This window comes from Sminthopsis crassicaudata, chromosome 1, assembly GCF_048593235.1.
Source record: "Sminthopsis crassicaudata isolate SCR6 chromosome 1, ASM4859323v1, whole genome shotgun sequence".
Classification (NCBI taxonomy): Eukaryota; Metazoa; Chordata; class Mammalia; order Dasyuromorphia; family Dasyuridae; genus Sminthopsis; species Sminthopsis crassicaudata.
In genome coordinates, this window is record NC_133617.1 from 269789032 (window position 1) to 269810482 (window position 21451).

Below are 21451 nucleotides of genomic sequence, written 5' to 3' on the forward strand. Positions count from 1 at the left end.
CTCATCTGTAAAATGAGTTAGAGAGGAAAATGGCAAATCATTCCAGTATCTTTGTCAAGAAAATCCTAAATCTCATAAAAAAAATTCAGATATTACTGAAATGATTGAACAACAACAACAAAGCCTCATAGGAGCATATTATTTGCATTTATCTACCCTACCAGGTAGAAAGTGTATTGTAAACATTAAAATTCCATATAAATGTAGACTATAATTTATCAGTGCACCATGAAATAACTTCTGAAAATAACTCTGATAATATGTATAAATGTGACAAAACCATACACTTATGTGAATCGACATGTACTTCAAGAATTCATTTCATTGATGCAGTCACAATTGCATCTGTGCATTGAAGCAGATTGCAAACACTGTGCAAACCACAAGATTATGTTCCTAGACGGAGATGGTTGTGATATTTTTAAACACAGGGCCAGGCGTGTACACCACAGTACTAAAATGCTGAACATAAACTGAAAGATGAATGAGAAAAATACCTTTATTAGTAAATATGATAAAGTTGCCATTATATTGAGGTTTAGATTTTTTTGGAGGGTCAAAAACTATGATTTCACTGGTGTAGAAGCTTCTGATGTGAAAACTCTCATTCTATAGATATTAACCATTGTGTGATTTATAATTTTAGCATTAAAAATGTAATTGAGAAAAGTTCTATAATTTTCCCAGGGACACATAACTAGTAGATGATTAAGGCTGGACTTCAAATCAGGTTTTCCTAAATGGGGATAATGTTTGTCTACTACATCATGCTACCAGAAAAAAAAGAATGAAAGAAGGCAGGCAGGAAGGAAGGGATTTATTAAGTTTTAACTATGTGCCAGGAACTATGCTAGAAATATAAATACAAAAAGCAACATATGTTTCCAGATCATGGGACCAAAAAGATGAAAGGTTAGACATTTTCTCTTATCCCCACAATTTCTTAAATCTGTCTAAAATAGAAATTATATACCAAAGATAAAGTAACTTCAACTACATAGTCTATGACAATTAAAACTCAAATTAAGTCTTAAAAATGAACTGTCATCTACCTGACAGTAAGTAGGAGAAAGACCTTCAAGCAGAGGAAAGGAAATTAAAACAATACAAGCCATTCTGAACCCACTTGAAAACACATGAAAACACATGAAAGAAGAGAAATGAAACTCAAGATGCAGGATGAACTAACTACACAGCAACTATAGAGTTGTGTAAGTGAAAAACAATGGATTTTAATAATAAAGAGGCAGTGGAAACATTCTTAGAAAGAAAACCAGATCTAAAGAAATTATATACTTTTCAATTTAGAAAACAGAAATGCTAAGTAAATGAATGCAGCAGCCTAGGAAAGTAGCAGCAATCAAGTGACAACAAAGAAACTAGTAAAAAAAAAAAAAACTTTCTAAATTTACAAAAGGAGACAGAGATGAAGGTGGAACTCAGATGGATATAATAATGCAAAGATGGGCCATGGCTAATATATATAGAATCTTGCAACTCCTTTCCTCAAGGTGAATCATTGTGTTTTATTCTATTTTGTTTTGATTTTGTGGGACTACCTTACAATATGGGAAGGTATGTGAAAAGGGGAGGTAAACAAGGTATAGAGGGGAAGGTGTGATGTATCTGAGTTAAATCAAGGGATAGCAATAAAAGGAAGTTGACACTTGTAGTCTATCATAAAGAGAAGCCCCTATACAAAGGCAGTTAAGGAGAAGAGATTGAAAAGAGGAACACAGGAAGAAGATGGAAGTCTGGCTTTGGTAGGAGGGATTCCACTGGTGAATGTTTGAATAAGTGAAGAGAGATGCTCTGTGAAGTGAGGTGGAAACTTTTTGCTATTATCTAGAGAATTTGAAAATATCACTCATTACATTGGGAGGGAGGGACTTAGAATTCCTAGAAATTATTGACATCTTGGGAAGTGTCCTGGGCTAAAGAAGAGATTTTTAGGGGACTGGAATGGGGTGAGGGGAGAAGGAGGAAGCAACCAGCAGGAATATATAGATCAGTCATTGGTTATATAATCAAAAATAGGGAGGTAGGTCATACTGTGAAGCAGTACCTCTCTGATACCTGCAAGAATTAGCATTGTCCTGGTAGTGAGGTAAAATGGAAAAAATTAATCCATGGGGCAAAGTCTACAAGACAGTGACAGAAACTGCCTAGAGGGGAGAGCCTAAAATGGATTCCTTGGAAGTTTTGACTCCATTAGGAATATAAAGAATAGAAAGAGACAAATGAGATAATTATAGGGGTCATGAATCAGGGAATAAGGGCCTAAGATAGACAGAAGAGGATGGATAATGAAGAGAATGTGAATATAATAAAAAATGAAAATGCTATCAGTTAATTTATCCTTATAATTTCTTCCAATCAAATTACTATGAGAATATTTTATAAGATTTTATAAAATAATAACAAAATTAAATTAAAAAAAAAAGAAAAGATCTATAACATCAAGGGAAAGTATAAGGAGAAGTAGAGGTGAAAGGGGAATAGTACTTCTGGACCTCAAATTATCTTATAAAGCAGCAATCATTAAAAACAGATATTGATTTAAAAGTAGAAAGGAGCAAACTAGACCAGGGAGAACCAGAAACAATGATCCTAATAATCCAATGTTTGATAAAATGGAAAACATAAGTCATCTAGGAAAAAACTCCTTATTTGATTTTTTTTAGAATTTTTGGGGAAATGGAAATCATTGTGACAGAAACTAAACTTAAACCAGTATCTCGCACCATATTCTTCAGTACTTTCTAAATGAATGTTACTTCACTATTAATTATTACACTATAAAAAATTAATAAAGAATAAAATAATAAACTTTTCATAACAATAGATAGATGTATTTTTGAACAAAGAGAAGCAGTTACAGGAGATAAAAAAATAAAATGTTGATTATATGATACTGAAAAAGCTTTGGCACAGATAAAATTAATGCCCTTATGATTTAAAAAAAAAGGAAGTAGTTGTATGGAAGGAAAGCTTTATATCACATTTCTCTGATAAGAGTTTGGTATTCCAAAGGACAAAAAAGGGTACATCTATAGCAATCTAATCTTTGACAAACCCAAAGATACCAACATTAGGGACAAAAATTCATTATTTGGAAGAAACTGTTGGGAAAACTGGAAATTAATATGGCAGAAATTAGATATGGACCCACACTTAACACCATATACCAAGATAAGATCAAAATGGGTCCATGATTTAGGCATAAAGAGGGAGATCATAAATAGATTAGAGGAACAGAGGATAGTTTACCTCTCAGACCTGTGGAGGAGGAAGGAATTTATGACCAGAGGAGAATTAGAGATCATTATTGATCACAAAATAGAAGATTTTGATTACATCAAACTAAAAAGTTTCTGTACAAACAATACTAATGCAAACAAGATTAGAAGGGAAGTAACAAATTGGGAAAATATTTTTAAAAGGAAAGGTTCTGACAAAGGTCTCATTTCCAAAATATATAGAGAACTGACCCTGATTTATAGGAAGCCAAACCATTCTCCAATTGATAAATGGTCAAGGGATATGAACAGACAATTCTCAGATGATGAAATTGAAACTATTTCCACTCATATGAAAGAGTGTTCCAAATCACTACTGATCAGAGAAATGCAAATTAAGACAACTCTGAGATACCACTACACACCTGTCAGATTGACTAAGATGACAGGAACAAATAATGATGAATGTTGGAAGGGATGTGGGAAAACTGGGACACTGATACATTGTTGGTAGAGTTGTGAAAGAATCCAGCCATTCTGGAGAGCAATTTGGAACTATGCCCAAAAAGTTATCAAACTGTGCATACCCTTTGACCCAGCATGGCTGTTATTGGGATTATATCCCAAAGAAATACTAAAGAGTGGAAAGAGACCTGTATGTGCCAAAATGTTTGTGGCAGCTCTTTTTGTTGTAGCTAGAAACTGGAAGTTGAATGGATGTCCATCAGTTGGAGAATGGTTGGGTAAATTGTGGTATATGAAGGTTATGGAATATTATTGCTCTGTAAGAAATGACCAGCAGGAGGAATACAGAGAGGCTTGGAGAGACTTAAATCAACTGTTGCTGAGTGAAATGAGCAGAACCAGAAGATCACTGTACACTTCAACAACAATACTGTATGAGGATGTATTCTGATGGAAGTGGAAATCTTCAACATAAAGAAGATCCAACTCACTTCCAGTTGATCAATGATGGACAGAAATAACTATACCCAGAGAAGGAACACTGGGAAGCGAATGTAAATTGTTAGCACTACTGTCTATGTACCCAGGTTACTTATACCTTCGGAAGCTAATAATTAATGTGCAACAAGAAAATGGTATTTACACACATATATTGTATCTAGGTTATATTGTAACACATGTAAAATGTATGGGATTACCTGCCATCAGGGGGAGGGAGTGGAGGGAGGGAGGGGATAATTTGGAAAAATGAATAAAAAAAAATTAAAAAAAAAAAACACATGCTGTTTGTTGCCTTCCCAATTGGCTTTGAGAGGAAGGACTGTCATTTCCCCAAGGCAATGCTTGGAACCTAGTAGGTGTTTAATAAACATTTATTTACTGAAAAAAAAAAAGAGTTTGGTATTCAAAATATAGAAATAATTAACATATATGATATTAATAGTCATTCCCCAAATAGATAAATGGTCAAAGGGTATGACAAAAAGTTATCTAAAGTATTCACAACCACACTAATAAGATAAATGCAAAACAAAATACTTTGAAGTTTACCTTATACCCTACAAATTGGTAAAGATATCGGAAATAGTCAATGTTTATAGTGTTGTGGCAGGAGAGCCATACAATAGTATAATTTGGGGGAAATTTTTAGAATTATGCAATTATGTCACTAAAATGTCCATATCTTTTGAACTAGCGACTATATCACTGACCTTATACACCAAGGAAATCGCTGACAAAAGAAAGTCTCCATGTACATAAAAATATTTATAGAATACTTTTTTTGTGATAAAGAATTAGAAACAAAGTAGCTGCTCATTGTTTGGGAAATAACTAAACAAATTGTAGTGTATCAATGCAATTGTATATTGCTGTATGAAATGATAAACATATTAAACAGAGAATTGTAGAAATATCTATATGATGTAGAATGAAGTAAGAAGAGCCCCCAAAAAACACACATCTAATAACAACAATATAAATGAAAACAAAAACCACAAACATAGTAAAATTAAATATGAATGTAATAAAATTATAAAGATCAAGCTTGACTCAAATGAAGAGATATGAAAGCATATGTACAATCCATCATTTGTGGAGACTGGAGTTCCATAAGTGTTACATATTGTACGCTTTCAGGCATTTTCAATGTATACATCAGTTACAATGACTTTTTTCATTTGTTAAATGGAATGGCTCTTTACAAAGAAGAGAAGAAGTCCTAGAAATAACTATAATGATCTAAAAACAAACCCCCCCAAAAAGAGAAGATATAAATTAAAATTTATTTAAAAATAGAAACAAAAATAGAAGGCAAGATAGTCCCTAGCCTTAAAGAGCTTAAATTATATTCATGGAGGACAGCACTTGTCTAGTAATGGTGGGTTGGTAGGTTTACACATACAAATGTATTTTCTGAGAAATCCTAAGAATAGTGTGTGTAGCCACTGGGCAATTGACCGTTTTAGGAATGGTCATGTTGTTATTATTTTTAATTATCAAAGATAAAAGTAGAAAGGTAAAAGAGGACAAGAAGGAAAAAGGGAAAATATAACTGGATGTGACATTAAGGAATGGAGGAATATAGTTAGTTTGAGGTCTGATAAGTTATAGAGAACTTCCTCTACTTGCTATGCAGGGACCCAGAACAGGAGGCAAACTTTGCAGGTCAGAGAGCTCTTACCAATCAAAAGGTGAGGCCCCAGGAAAGGAACAGGAGGGTGTTGTTGTTTGCAGAAAGATGGCCAGAGAGTAGCATGTGCTATGGTGGGGGAAGAGCAGGGAAGTAATTTCTGAATTATCACATAAAGTTATAATATATTTTATGATGTTTTTGTTTGTGAATGCTGGCTTTTTGTTTGTTCATTTTTCATATTTGGTATGAATTTTGGAGTCATTGATCCATTGGGCCACAACAGTAGCAAGGAAAGATAATAAAGAGTTTTTAGATTCACTTTTGCTACTCCCTACTTCTGTAACATTAAGCAGGTTATCTAATCTCTATGTTCCTCTGTTTTCTCATCTATAAAATAAGAGTATTGAATTAGAATTTTTTAAGTGAATGAGAAAACTGTTTTTATGAATAACTTACTCAAAGTCATACACATAATAAGTAAGGGAGCCAAGACTCAAAATTATGTCTTTTGTTTTCAAATGTTTCTGTCATGTTAAGTCAGAAGCAGTTGCTTTGCTCTGCTATGATCAGTTCTCTTCCCCAATCTAACTGATTTTTCTGCTAAACTCAGATCAATTCTAGTTCAATTACATTATTGTGATATAATCATACCAGCAAATACATAAATACAGAATGTGTTATTGTGTTGTTGGTCATTCATTCAGTGATGTGTAACTCTTCGTGACACAATGAATCCTATTCTCTACTATCACTTAAAAATCTGTTTAATGACATTATCCATCCATCTCTGCTGTCTCCTTTTCCTTTTGTCTTCAATCTTTTCTAATATCAAGATCTTTTTTCAATGGGTCTTGTTTTCTTATTATAACAAGCATAACCCCATTTGAGGTTTTCTTAGCAGAGATACTAGAGTGGTTTTCCATTTCTTCTCCAGTTTACTTTACAGATGAGAAAATTAAGGCAAATAGGGTTAAGTGACTTGCCCAGGGTCACGCAGATAGCAAATAATAAACACACAAATATGAGTTTTCCTTATTTCAAACCTGACATTAATCATTAGCCACCCTGGCCATCTAACTGCCCTACAAAATGTGTATGTGCAATTATATTATTTACATATACTATTGAATAATAATGACTAGACATCTATATAGCACTCTGCAAACCTTAAAGTGCTGTTAGTTTTTTATTACTTATATATGTATTGATTCAATGGAACAAAATGTGATCTTACGAACTCTTTTACAATATCTTCTATCCATGTATCAAGATCAGTCAAGATTCTTTGAAAGAATAACAATAAATATAATCCTATGTAATGACCTTCTGTTATTAAATATCAAACAAGGCAAAATACTGGAAGACAGATGTATACTCACTAAGTGCATTTGTCATTGTGGGAGGAAATCCATCACAGAATCTGGGAAGGATCACCTATGGATTATCAGTCCCTCTAGTTGATGACATTGTGCTGATTTCATGAAACTACTGTACATGGCAGATCTCTTTTGGAAGAAAACAATTATTCAAAGAAGTTTGGCTCATCCATGCATACAGTAAATGCCTTATGAATGAAGAATATCTATTGTCCAGATTTCATCATTTATTTAGATAGATCTTTAGATAACTGAAGAGAGTGGACTAAATTAGATTATTTTCAAGAAATTGCAAAACTCTTTACTAATCCCAAATTTCCTAGTAAGCCAGGGTCCATCTTTTTAATTTCTCATTAGTATTGCTAAGTGGTAATAAGGGGTGGTGCACCATGTCTCCTAAAAACTAAAGATGATCATCACAAAATAGGCAAAAGAGAGCGGTATCATATGTGCAGCCCTATACTAGTCAATCTATTATTATTTCCTTGTTCCTTTGAATGAATGCAGACACTTGGGGGGAGTAGAATATCTCTTTCATTGACTTCAGGAAATTGAATGTCTTTGTTCTTCCCCTTCTGATTTGCAAAGTCTCTAGTATTTATTCCAATTAGAGATCAGATTGCCTTATTTTGTATCGTTGTTAATTGTTTTCTTTTAATTAATTATTTTGATGAATTCTTTTTAATACATAAAAATCTGTCTCTGTATTCAGGGTCTTTGGAATGATTGGGGAGTCCATTGATACATTTATTATGCCTGTTTTGTTAATATGACACAAATTGTTTCCTCAGCTATCATTAATTATTCACCACAAAAGGAATATAGGTGTGTAATGAAGTTCAAACAAAATAATGAATGTAAAGCACTTAGTAGGAAAGGAATAAGTACTTAAGTGCCTACTCTTAATAGCATACTGTTCTAAGTATTTCTTGGAAATACTATCTCATTTTATCCTCACAAAACACTGTAAGATGGGTGTTATTATGAACCTTCTACAATTTAGGAAACTGAGTTAGACAGAAGTGAATTGACTTGCCCAGGATTTCACGGCAAGTATAAATATTTAAGTCTGGATTTGATCTTAAATTCAGTCTTCCTAATGCCAAACCTTGTGCTCTATCCACTCCACCACAAAGTTGTTTCTATAGGTCTACATTCTGATAACAACTTCATTCCCAGAGCCTTCTATTTTATCCTGCACAGTTTAAGAAATGTTTATAAAACAATAAGCAAGGGGTATGCTAGGAAATACTTGACAACGTGGATCTCCAGGGGGAAAAATGCACACAAACTTTTAAGTCTAATGTGAATTATTAATTTTTTTTTAATTTAGAAAATCAACAAAATAATAAAACTGGCTCTGATTTGTTACAATTGACAGTTTGTGAGAGGGAAATTTTCACCCTGAAAATATAACATTCCCTTGTAAGCTGGTTAAAACTGGTTCCAGGACACCACAGAAAGGATGGGTATAAAAGTATGAGTGACTCAGAATTCCTTCTTATTGCCCAAGAAGTACATATCTACCCAGCTTTGGGTTAATAGCATCTCTGTGTATACTTGTGTCACAATCCTCATTCTAATGCCATAATTTTGTACTTGTGCTGAAGTTTCCATTCCCTCACTAGGATGCCTACTTAGTCATTTGAAAAGAATCAAATGAGTATAGTGATAGACTCTAAAATAGAGTATATACATGATAATCCATTGAGATACAGGAAGGAAATGCATAGAATTTTGATCTGTAGTAATTTCTTTCCAAAAGTTAAGAAAGAGAAATTTAATCTTCTTAATAAAAAATATATAGACTGATAATGATACCCTCACTCCATTTGTATGTCAAACAGTTACATGTTATGGATGATATATAAAGTATGCAGAGGGAAGGATAGAGTTCCATAAAATTGACAAGGATTGAGTGGTATATTTCTTATTGGTTCACTTTTAGTCTACTGTGAGATATTGTAGTTTATATTGCCCTATTGGGGGCAATATCCTTCACAAAATGAACAATTGGCTTAAAAATTCATGTTGAGCATAATACTAATAATTTAAGCACAAGCAATAATAAAAACAACAAAAAAGTATTGAAACTTCTGCTATTCTTAATATGGACTCTTCATTAGCTATATTATCAAATAAAAAATGTGGTGATCTAATCAAATTTGATCAGGTCAGCCAAAAATAATGGAAATTACCAAGAGTATTGTTAGGAAAATGAATTTACATCCACTCCCATTAACAATAAACTTCATTATAAATAAGGTTCATAGTTAATGAGATTTTAGCTGATTGTCTAAAACCATTATGATTAGCAAGAAACTGTTGTTGAGGAATACAAGTAGATTGGCTATTTAAACTCCCAAATAGATATTCTTAAAAATTGAAAACATAAATTCCTACCTATTTTAAAATATTTTAATTTCAATAATTTTAATCAATTTATTTAAAATATAAAAATTTGGCACCTAGTTTGCAAAAAATAACTGACATCATTGAAGATGGAAATTCACTACTGAATTTCAACAAAGATCTTTGCATAATTGATGGATGGCATTAAAAATGAATATTATGATTTAGTAAGCTTAGCCAATGCTTTTCTTCTTCCATTAAAATCATCAAATAGATGTTTTAGATACCTTTGTCATCTTGTAACAAGTATTAAAACCAACTACCAAAAAAAAAAAAACTACATGAATCATCAAATGTTAAACCAAAACTTAAAAATAATGAAATATTTTCAATCATTGTTTTACCAAATGTTTCTTTTAATTATATGTATCATTAATAAAGAAAACAAAACTTAATCTAAAATGTTTATTTTGTATTTATCTATTTTACATTTGTATTTTATGTTGTATAATGTGTAAAATATATAATTTTAGAGTTGTATATACATATATGTATATGATTAATGAATTCATATGCATATGTTGGAGTGCTCAAAAATGTTTTACTGATGAGATATATGATAAAAACACTGCTTTAGAAGTCGACAGTATCATAACTTAAATTATTTTTTTCCCAGTTAGAGGTACCAACTGGTAATTCCAATGGCAATGGGGACTAGTAAGGTACATAGTAAGACAGCTGGGTGGCTCAGTGGATAGAACTCTACACCTAGAATCAGGAAGAACTGAGTTAAATCCAGCCTCAGACACTTACTAGCTAAGTGATCCTGGGTAAATCACTTAATCTCTGTTTGCCTTAGCCAAGGCAGAAGGAATTGACAAGCTGTTCCAGTATCTTTGCCAAGAAACCTCATCGGTAGTCTTAGTATAGCTTGGTCCATGGGGTCAGAAAGACTGAACAACCAGGAGGTACATATTGGACATAAATTTAAAAAGAACTTTACCCTTTGAGATGGCATTTACTTTTCATAATGAGAGCCCTTTAAAAATATTTTAAAAAGTAAATATGTGGAGTTACATTCATTTAAATTTCTATCTGGGAAAGATAAAATATTTATTGCAGAAACAGTCTTATTAACCACATTTGGAAATTTGATAGGCAGCTCCTGTTCTCTGCTACTTTTAATCAGTGTTTGACATTAATTATTCTAGTGAAGTGTAGATATTCATTTACCTTTGAGTGAAGAATGACACTCTTCTAATGGGGAAGGTCAACCTCCTCAATGAAGATATAACTTTGAAGAAATATGCATGAAGACAAGGTGGAGGAAGGGGAAATTTGCCTTATAATTCTGATCAAACTAGCCAGTCTTAGAAATAAATCATAGGCACAGTCAGCCTTTCCCATCTACTATTTTTAATTCAATTTCATTTTATTTTCTGCTCTGATCTCATTTCCCCCAAACCCTTCTAAGAAATATTTTTTAAAAATCATTATAAACATGTATAGTCAAGCGAAGCAAATTCCTGAATTAGCTACATATTAAAGCAAAATAAACATAGACTTCGATCTGCATTGTGAAATGGGTACCTCAGATATCTATTTCTACTTGAAGTGGATAGCATGTTTTATCTTAAGTCCTGTGAAACTATGGTTGGTCATTGTGTTGGCCAGAGTTTCTAAATGTTTCAAAATTGTTTGTTTTTACCATATTGTAATTATATAAATTTTTCTCCTAATTATGTTCACTTCATTTCACACAAATCTTAACACATTTCTCTGAAATCATTCCTTTCATTATTTCTTACAGAACAATAGTTTCCCATTATAATCATATACCATTATATAACTTGTTCAGCCATTTCCCCAACTGAAGGGCATTCTCTCAGTTTCATAAAACGTTATCATAAAACAACTGCAAATATTTTTGTACATATGGATTCTTTTTCTCTTTTCTTGATCTTTTTGAAAACAAATTGTTAGGTTCTTACTAAGTGCTAATGAGATAATGAGATATTAGGTATCATTGGTTGAAGTAACTTTTCCCAGAAGCCTTTGCATTATCCCACGCCCATTCTCTGGGAGGATAAAAAAGGGTAGCTCTGGAGGAAAGAGTGAGTTTTGTCTGGACGAGACTTGAGGCTGCTCTCTGCAGCAAGGGAAGTCGGCTCTCTACAGAAAGAAGAATCTGTCCAAGAGATTTGAGTTGATACAGCAGATCTCCTCCCAGAGAGCAATTGGCAGTCTCTGGAGACAAGAGCACGTTACAAATTGGCGCCCAATATGTGGCAAGGACTTTTGCTTATCCTAACAAGGACTTATTCTGAGCCCTTCAGAGGAGCTAGACTGGACCTTCGCAACAAAAAATGGATCTAATAGTGGTATCACTGGGTCAAAGGATATGAATGGTTTATTAATTTTGGCAATAGTTTCAAAGTGCTTTCCAGAATGTCTAGACCAGTTCACAGCTCCAGCAAACGTGTGCTGTATGTTAACCATCCTTTTGACCAAAATTCTTTCCTTCTGATCTTTTCCTATAGAAAGATCATGATCACATATTTCATACATTCACACATACACTTACTTTTCCTCATACATAGGACTCCATCTCCTAAATCTGTGTTTTTTTACTGGCTGTTCCCATGTCTAGAATGTTCTCCCTCTTCACCTCTGCCTCTTTATATTCTCTCCAAAAGTCAGTTCAAAACCTTTTGAACAAAATATAAACAAAAAGAAGGAATTGGACTCAATTAGGAGTCAGTAAATTGTAGCTGGAAATAGAAATACAGCCCATTGCCTGCCCATGAAAGATGTGTTCTTTTTTAATTTATGGAATAAAACAAACATTCCCATAGCATAGTGTAAAAAGGTGAATTTGAAACTACAAATATATTATGTACAATTTTTATTTTAAAATTATGTAATTTTTCCCCTTTTTTCTATGCCTTTATCCCCTCATCCCACTTTAGAGATGGCTATTATTAAACACAAATATATATGTGTGTGTGTGTGTGTATACAAAATATATATGTAAAATTATTGTATAAATATTTCTATTTATCAGTTCTTTTTCTGGATAGAAATAAATTCTTCATTCATATTTCCTTTGTAATTAACCTGGGTATTTTTAAGAGTCAGAATGACTTAACTTGCTCAAAGTTTTTTTAAAACAATATTGCTGTTACTATATACAGTATTCTCTTGGTTCTTCTTATTTCATTCTTCATTATTTTGTGCAGATATATTCTGGTTTTTCTAAGATAATAAAGCTTGTGGTCTCTTATACAATAGTATTTCATCACAATCATATACTATTATTTGTTCAGTCATTGCTTAGTTGATAGGCATACCTGCAATTTTCAATTCTTTGCCACCATAAAGAGAGTTCCTCTGAATACTTTTGGACATATGTGATCTTTTCCTTTAAGAGTAGTTTATGCATTTAAAAATATAATTAAAATGATTAAATTTTTTAATGATTCCTTTCCAAGTCCATACCCTTTCTTGTGCCTTTCCTCTGAGATTATCTCCCTTTTACATATACATATATAGATATACGTATATATTATATATATATGTACATATACATGTTATGTATATGTATATATACATACACACACACATCTTGTAGGTACAATTATTTGCATGTTTTCTCAGTAGAATATGGGCTTCTTGAGAAAAGAGACCATGTTTTTACCTCTTGGCACAGTGCTAGGCACAAAATAAGTGCTTAACAATGCTTATGAAATCTAAATTTGAAGGGTCCTCAGAGATTATCTAGTCCCTACTGTATCTAAACACGAATTCCTTCTACTATATCTCTAACAGGGAGTCATCCACCCCATGATAGAAAATCCCCAGTGATAAGAAATCCACAAAGTCAGATAATCTCATTATTTGAAGTATCTAATTGATAAAGACTATTTTATTTCTCTGGAAGGAAAAAAAAAAAATCTGCCTTTCTGCAATTCTCAGTGATTATTTCAAGTGCAAGTCTCTCTCTAATCAATCCTCTGCTAACCTGCCAAATAGGTCTACATTATAGGGAGATCTGAGCATTATTTGCCTCTCTTCATAACTCCAGGATCAAATATAAACTCCTTTAGCTTTTAAGTTTCTTTATAATCAGGCCTCTTCCTAAAGTATCAATCTTCTTACAACTTATTCTTCTCTATGTATTCTGCAATCTAGTGACACTGATCTCTCTGCTAGTTCTTTCCACTATACATTCTATCTCCCTATCCCAACCAAGTATTTTCTCACTCTCTCCCCCAAGTCTCATCTCTGCTTGACTTCCTTCTCTTCCATCTTTTCCCATCAAAATGTCTCACTTTCTGAAAGAAGACTTTCCTGATCCCCTTTAACCTTAGAATTTTCCTTCTGAGACTATTCCTAACTTATCCAGCAAATTATCTTTTATGAGTACACAGATGTCTTTTTCATTAAACAGTGAGCTTCCTAAGATCAAGAACTATTTATATTTTTCCCCTTTCTTTGCATGCCCACTGCTTAGCATAGGAACAGAGTAGGTTCTTAATAAATGCTGGTTAACTGAGTGACTGACTTCTGGGACTAAGTCAAAAAAAAAAAAAAAAGTAAATATCTCCATCAAATATGACAGACTTATAAATCATAAAATTGAAATATAAAAACTGCAAAGTGAATGTAGAGATCATTTAGTCCACTGATAAGTAAACCATGTTCCCCTGCCTGTTTTTGAATAGTTCACAACTAAAAATGTTTAAAAATTTTAAGTGAAATGCCAATGGTCATAAACTAATGGGTAGTAGAGCCAACATTTGAATCTGGGTCTTCGAAATCCAAGATCAGTGCTCTTTCTAGTACACCACAATTTAGTATCTTTCCTAGTACTATTATTTATTCCAACAATTTTCTGCATACTAGTGAAACAAAGAAAAATACTATCCAATTAACATTTAATATAAGGCAGCTATATGGTACAGTAGATAGAGCACCAGCTCTGAAATTGGGAGGACCTGAATTCAAATTTAGCCTCAGACACTTAATACTTCCTAGCTGTGTGACCCTGGGTAAGTCATTTAACCCCAACTGCCTCATCAAAAATAAACAAACAATGTGAAACAGAGAGCCATGGAGAAATTAATGCATGGCAGATGTGATCAAGTTTCAACATAGAATGAATGAGGAACTTTTAAAAATAGGAATAAAAGATGACATCAAACATTTAAATGATAGGAAGAAGACATGGTCACATATAAGGAAGAATAATAGATGAGAAGACAGAGTGCTCCACTGGTACCTTTGAGAAAAGATTTCAATAAATTGAGTAAATGTTATGGTGCATATGCAGAAAGATGTGAATAAGAGTTGCATAGTATGGGAAGACATGGATAGGATTTGCATCATAAGAAGAAATTTCTAATTTAATAAGATGACAGAACCATTTGGGCAGTCTATTGCCTGTCCTTGTTTCCCTGTTCTATTTTGTCTTTTTACAATTTAAATTAGTTTGAGTTTATTATGAAGTCACATCTTGGGCTGGTCCACTTTTCTTTCTCTTAGAAATAATCTTTCAAGTAATATTTTTTAGAAATTGAAAATAGATCATTCCTGTATGTTCAATTTCTTAAAAAGTTTATACCACAAGATCCTACATAACATTTCTCTAAATTCTTTCAATTCACTATCACAGAATGTGAGGCCTGTATCAGAATATACCCAAATTTCCCAATGATAATGTGATTACTTCTTCCAAAGGTTTTCATCATTTCTACGTTTGAAAGGAATTCCTCTTCATTGGACAGCAGCAAGAGCACAACTTTGCATAAAGGTTGCTTCTTGATTTTGAAGAATAAAACTACCATTAAAGGCAAATCAAAAATTATAGCAAAGAAAGGCTCAAGAATATATCCAAATGATTAAAAACTCCCTTTTTACAACAGGTTTGTGATCTCTTTTAATGATTCATTTCACACATTTTCTCTTCTATCCTTGTAAGGTATTATTTTCTGCCTGTCTCTGTCTCTGTCTCTTTCCTCTGTCTCCCTTCCACCTTCCTTCTCTTTTCTCAGGTAAGTGACACAGTCAGAGATGTGGATTTAAAGTTAGACTTAAGTGGCTCTCAGAGTAGTAAATCTGTAGTCAGGAAGACATAAGTTCAAATCTAACTTCAGACACTGGCTGTATAACTTAACTACTATTGCCTCAGTTTCCTCAACTATGAAATAAAGGTGATAATAACCTTGCAAGATTATCATGAAGATTAAATAAGATATTTGTGAACAGAGAGAGAGAGAGAGAAAGAAAGAGAGAGAGAGAGAGAGAAAGAGAGAGAGAGAAAGAAAGAGAGAGAGAGAGAGAGAAAGAGAGAGAGAGGCACAGAGAGTATAACTTAGTTCTTAAAGAAAACTGAAAAAAGACTAAATCACCATTTATTGTCAATTTCAGAATGATAAATCCTGTTGGAGTAGATGGCCTCTTAAATACCTTCCAAATCTAGTTTTGTGGTTTTCTGTCTTTTAAATCACCATAATACTATGATGCAATAAAAATTACATGTAATAAAAGGCGATGGAAAAATGGACCAAAATTAATTGGAAATTAAATAATCTAATCCTAAAAAATGAGTGGATCAAACAATAAATCATAAAAACAATTGATAGTTTCATCCAAAAGAATGACAATGATGAGACAACATACCAAAACTTATTGGATGCAGCCAAAGCAGTTCTTAGGGAAATTTTTATATCTCTAGATGTTTATGTGAATAAAAGAGAAAGAAAAGATCAATGAAGTGAACATACTACTAAAAAAGCTATAAAAGGACAAATTTTAAAATCCCCAAATAAATGCCAAGTTAAAAATTCTGAAAAATCAAAGGAGAGATTAATAAAATTGAAAATAAAAAAGCTATTCAACTAATAAACAAAACAGAGTTATTTTATGAAAAAAAAAAAAACAACAAAATAGATAAATCTTTGGTTAATTTCATTAGAAAAAGAAAAAAAAAAACAAATTACCACTATCAAAAATGAGAAAGGTGAACTTACCATCAATGAAGAAGAAATAAAAGCAATAATTAGAAGGCATTTTGCCCAGTTGTATGCCAATAAGTCTGATAATCTAGGTGAAATATATGAACACATACAAAAATATAGATTTCCCAGATTAACAGATAAGGAAATAAATTACATAAATAGACCCATTTTAGAAAAAAAGAATTGAACAAGCCATTAATGAACTCCCTAAGAAAAAAAATCTCCCGGGCCCCATAGATTTACAAGTGAATTCTACCAAATATTTAAAGCATAATTATTTTAATCAGCAAATCCTTCCATTTTCTAGTTATGAGTCAAACAATACTAGGTTTCACTGATATACCTATGAGGTGGAATTTACCTCTTTGTGTAAATTATGAGACTGAGGAGAGCAATTGGTACCAAATAATGGGATTCAGTATCAATTCACATATGAAGAAATTAGAAGGGCTTTCTCCTTGCCAAAAAAGTACATTGATGAGAAGAGGTTATAGACAAAATGAAGAGGTAAAATAGAGGAGTGGTAAAGTGAAATAGATTTAGAAGAGCATACAATTAGCAAGGAAAGGAATTTTAACAATTAAAAATGGATAAGTCAAGCTTCCAATGAACTCAGAATGAACCAGGAGCAAAAGAATGCTCCATGAGGTGAGAGTATGTCATTTGGCAGGCTAAATCTACAGAGGAATTTAGCACCCCAAAAGAGTTAGCTTTAACAAGGAGAAAGACATTATGAAGCATAGGAGAGGAATGGGGTAAAGAGAAAGACACCATGGAGCAGAATGCTGTAGCAAACTAACCCAAAAGGGATTCAGCAAAGATGACATAGACCATGGACAGATTTATAGAAGAAATTTAACCTTGAGGGTTTGACATCATAACTTGGTTTTCTGATTGGATACGGTAAAGTGAAGTTACCTAAGATCTCTAGTGGGATGGAACTATAAAGTTGAGCTGATTCCCCATCAATGCCCTTCCCTGCTTTCCTGAAGGAGTGATCTTATCAGTATTTCAGGCTTTCTCAGCCAACTCTACCTAGTTACCCAGAACCCGCCATTATTTAGATCTAAGCTAATAATGTTTTACTGTTCAATTGGTTCTGACTCTTTGTGACCCTTTCTGGGGTTTTCTTGAAGTGCTTTGCCTTTTTTTCTAGCTCATTTTACAGATGAGGAAACTGAGGCAAATAAGTTTAAATGATTTGTCCCAGAGTCACCCAGCTAGTAAGCATCTGAAGCCAGATTTGAACTCAGTATTGAGTCTTCCTGATTCCAGGCCACTCTATTACTGAATCACCTAGCTTACCCATAATAAAAAATGCATACTTTCAGGCTAGAAGAGGGCTTTATAAATATTATCTCCTCAACACTTGGGAAGTAGGTGTTAGTCTTATCTTCACTTTATATATGAAGAAACTGGTTAGATTACTTATCCAGGGTCACATAGCTAATTTGAACTTCGGCCTTCCTAATTCTAGATCTAGAACTCTATTTCCTGACTGCTTAATATCTTCTTTGAATTTCTATAGTGTACCTTTTACCCTCTCTGATTTATGCCTTGGTAGATATCGATAAGAATTTTTTTATTCTCCTTAGTTTGTGTAGAGAAACCAGTGATGTCTTCTCTCTCCAATAAAAACAAAGTAATTAAAAAAAAAAAAAACTATTTTTAAACATACAAACCTATAAAAAGTAAACCTCCTATCTTCAGTTCTCAAGAGAACAAAACAACCCAAGTGATTACTCTAGGACAAAGACCTAATTTTGTTAATACCTGCCGTGTTTTGGAAAGAATAATTACCCATGAAAGATACTATGTTTTTTAGAAATTGTTCATTATTTATTAGAAATGCAATGTCCTCTGCGTCAGAACTAGGAAAATGAGGGAAGAAATAATTGAGGCAGTCACATAATCATAGAATTTTGGACTCTTTGGCCTAAAAGGGTTTTCAGAGAACATTTAATCCAAGTTCTATTTAAATCTTGAATCTGATTTACAGCTTTCCTACATGTGGACACTACCTATTAGTAAAGAATTCGCCAACTTTTAAGGAAATGTATGTTGTCTCCTCCCCTCCCACTCTCCATTAGATTGTGAGTTCTTGGGTGGCAGGCAGGGAAGAACTTTTTATTAATTGTATCTCTAGCACTTAATCCCTGGAACATAGCAGGCATTTAGTAAATATAGATTATTTACTATAAATATAGTAAATAAAAATAAATATTTAGGGGCAAAGTATAAGGAAAGATCTCATCATCCCTCCAGTTGTAGCAGCAAAACAGACAAGTCCTAAAGAACCTGAGTGTCTATCAGTATGTTTTATAGTAGTCATGAAGGGTCTGGAGGAATAGCTGTAGTCACATGGCAATGTCTAGTTGATAGAAATAAAGTGGTAAGTCAGATTTTAAGATCCCATTGAACTTGAAGCACAGTGGCAGGATAAATAGTAAATCCCATGCTCTTCTGTTTTATCCTAAGAATTATGGTTGAACAAATGTGCTCATCCTTAAGGAGAAAGAGGGAGGGAAGAGAGGAGTGGTTCTAAATAACTTGATATTCAGGATGACCCACTTGGGGATAGAAATGGGGGTCAGCTTGCAGACATGGAAGAAAGAGGAGAAAGGATGATTGAATAAAAGGTTGAAGAGGTAGGGGAAGATTCCCTTGAACCACCTGCTCTGCTGGTATGTGGGGGAGGAGCAGGGCATCCTGCATCATTCAGGAAATTAAAACAAAACAACAACAACAACAACAACAACAACAAAAAACCAGACTTGATAAATTCAGGAGAATTGGTTGAGACATTGTACTCCTTTGGGAGTAATAAAGTAATATTGATACAGGATTTAAACAGTGAGATTTTTTAATTCCCTAAAAAAAAACTCATAATAAGTTGAAGGTGAGAAGACCAAAACAAATTCATCACAATAGAATTAATTAATATAATATACTTTTGGTGATTACAAATCCTTTGCCTTTTGGCTCTTTTTTCTTTTTGTTATCATAAAGTTTGTTTTTCTATGTTTAAAAGTGAATTAATTAATTTCTGAATTAGTTAATAATAATGCCTATAATCCTATGTACAAACTCCACTTCTTAATTCTCAAAGCTGTCTATGCAGGAAATATTATGTTTGTTATCTTACCCCAAAGAGTCAGCACAAATAATCTAATGAAAGTGAGCAAAGGTAAGTCAACCTGGCCAGTTACTACAGAATTAAAGGAGGTAGCAACATCAGAAATCAAGCATCCCTAGATCATAAATCCATTAATCCAACAAATATTTGAGTGCTTCCCGTATATCATTGTGCTGAACCTTATAGAAGACAATAAGGTGAAAGAAGTATGAGAAGTGTATCTACTCTCTAGAAATTTATGAGCTTAAGGAAAAATGTATAAAATAACTTTAATATAAAACAGAATATTACAAATGCATTGAAAGGAGCACAGCCTTCTGTGTGAGTTGAGAGAACAGAGAAAGGATTTCTAGTTACTGGGCAGCTTGGGGAAGAAACATAGGAATTTATGTAAAACTTGGCTTTAAAGGAGAAGCAAGGTTTTAATAGTCAAAGCAATCATTGTTCAGTCATACCTGATTCTTTGTGACCCCATGATCAGAGTACACCAGGTTCTTCTTTCCTCTAGTATCTCTCAAAGTTTGTCCAAGTTCATGTTTATTGTTTCCTTGACACTATCTATCCATTTTGTCCTCTGCTTTTCCCTTTTTCTTTTGCCTTCAATCTTTCCCAATATCAGAGGTTTTTCTAGAGTCCTGTGTTTTCATTATGTGACCAAAGTATTTAATCAATAGCAAAGGGCATTCAAGGTAGCAGGGACAATCTGTTGTAAATAGAAAGTTATCCAATGTGGTTGGAACCAAAAAGTTCTTAAAGAATTGTATAGGAAGTATGACTAGAAATAAATTTGAATCAAATGGTAGAGATCCTTGAATACCAGTTTAAAATGTATGGATTTTATGTAGAAAATAAAAAAAATAATATGATCAGATGTTATTTAAGCAGAATAAGAATAAAGGAGAGGTAAGAAGACCAATTTGAAAACTATAAATAAGAAAGTGGAAGTGAGCAATAATAGGGAACTGAATTAGAATGGTAACAATTGGAATGGAGAAATTTGTGGAAAATGGAATAAGACTGAAGGTCATTTTGTAATTTTGCTTCATGAGTGTCATAAAGTCACCAACCTTCTGTAATGAATTTTTCTGTATTTTGGTAGGTTGGTTCATAAAAAGATGTGGTCATTTTTATAACATCCATGAAGCATTCTGACTTGATATGCCAAGATCTTATATTCTTCTAAAATGGCCTTCAAGAATCTACAGTCATTTTTAGGATAAGATAAGGCATCAGAATATGTGGAGAATAGTGTGTCCTGAGAAGAAATATGTCATAATGGATAGAAAGTCAGTCTCAGGAAAATTTGCACTCAAGTTCCACCTATGATCTTTCTTTTCTGTATGATCCTGAGCAAGTCATACCCTTTCAGTATCCCCAATCTACCTTTAAAGACTGTAAGATGTACAACAGATATTTTGATTGGCATTGGTAGAAGAAATTCCCCACTGAAAAGTCAAAATACCAAAGAAATTATCTAGCCCAAATATTTTTTTTACAGTTTCAAAATTTGAAGATCATAAACTATATTAATATATTATTATTTAGTTGTGTACTGTATATCAAGAAGAGTTTCAAATCCCAACTCTAACACTTGTTAGTTTTGTTGAGTAACTTCACCTCTATGTGCTTCAAGCAAATACCTAAAATTTACCTACCAAATCATAGATTTATTGCAATCAGTATAGGTAGCAGGGATTTCTACATGTGTAGTTCTCTCAAACTGTCAACAT

General features: G+C 33.0%; 1 protein-coding gene across 3 annotated transcripts in view; it reads left to right on the forward strand.

Annotated features, from left to right (window-relative positions):
• Positions 1-21451, forward strand: part of NKAIN3 (sodium/potassium transporting ATPase interacting 3) — an 821210-nt gene that overhangs the window by 659749 nt on the left and 140010 nt on the right. The window lies entirely within an intron of this gene.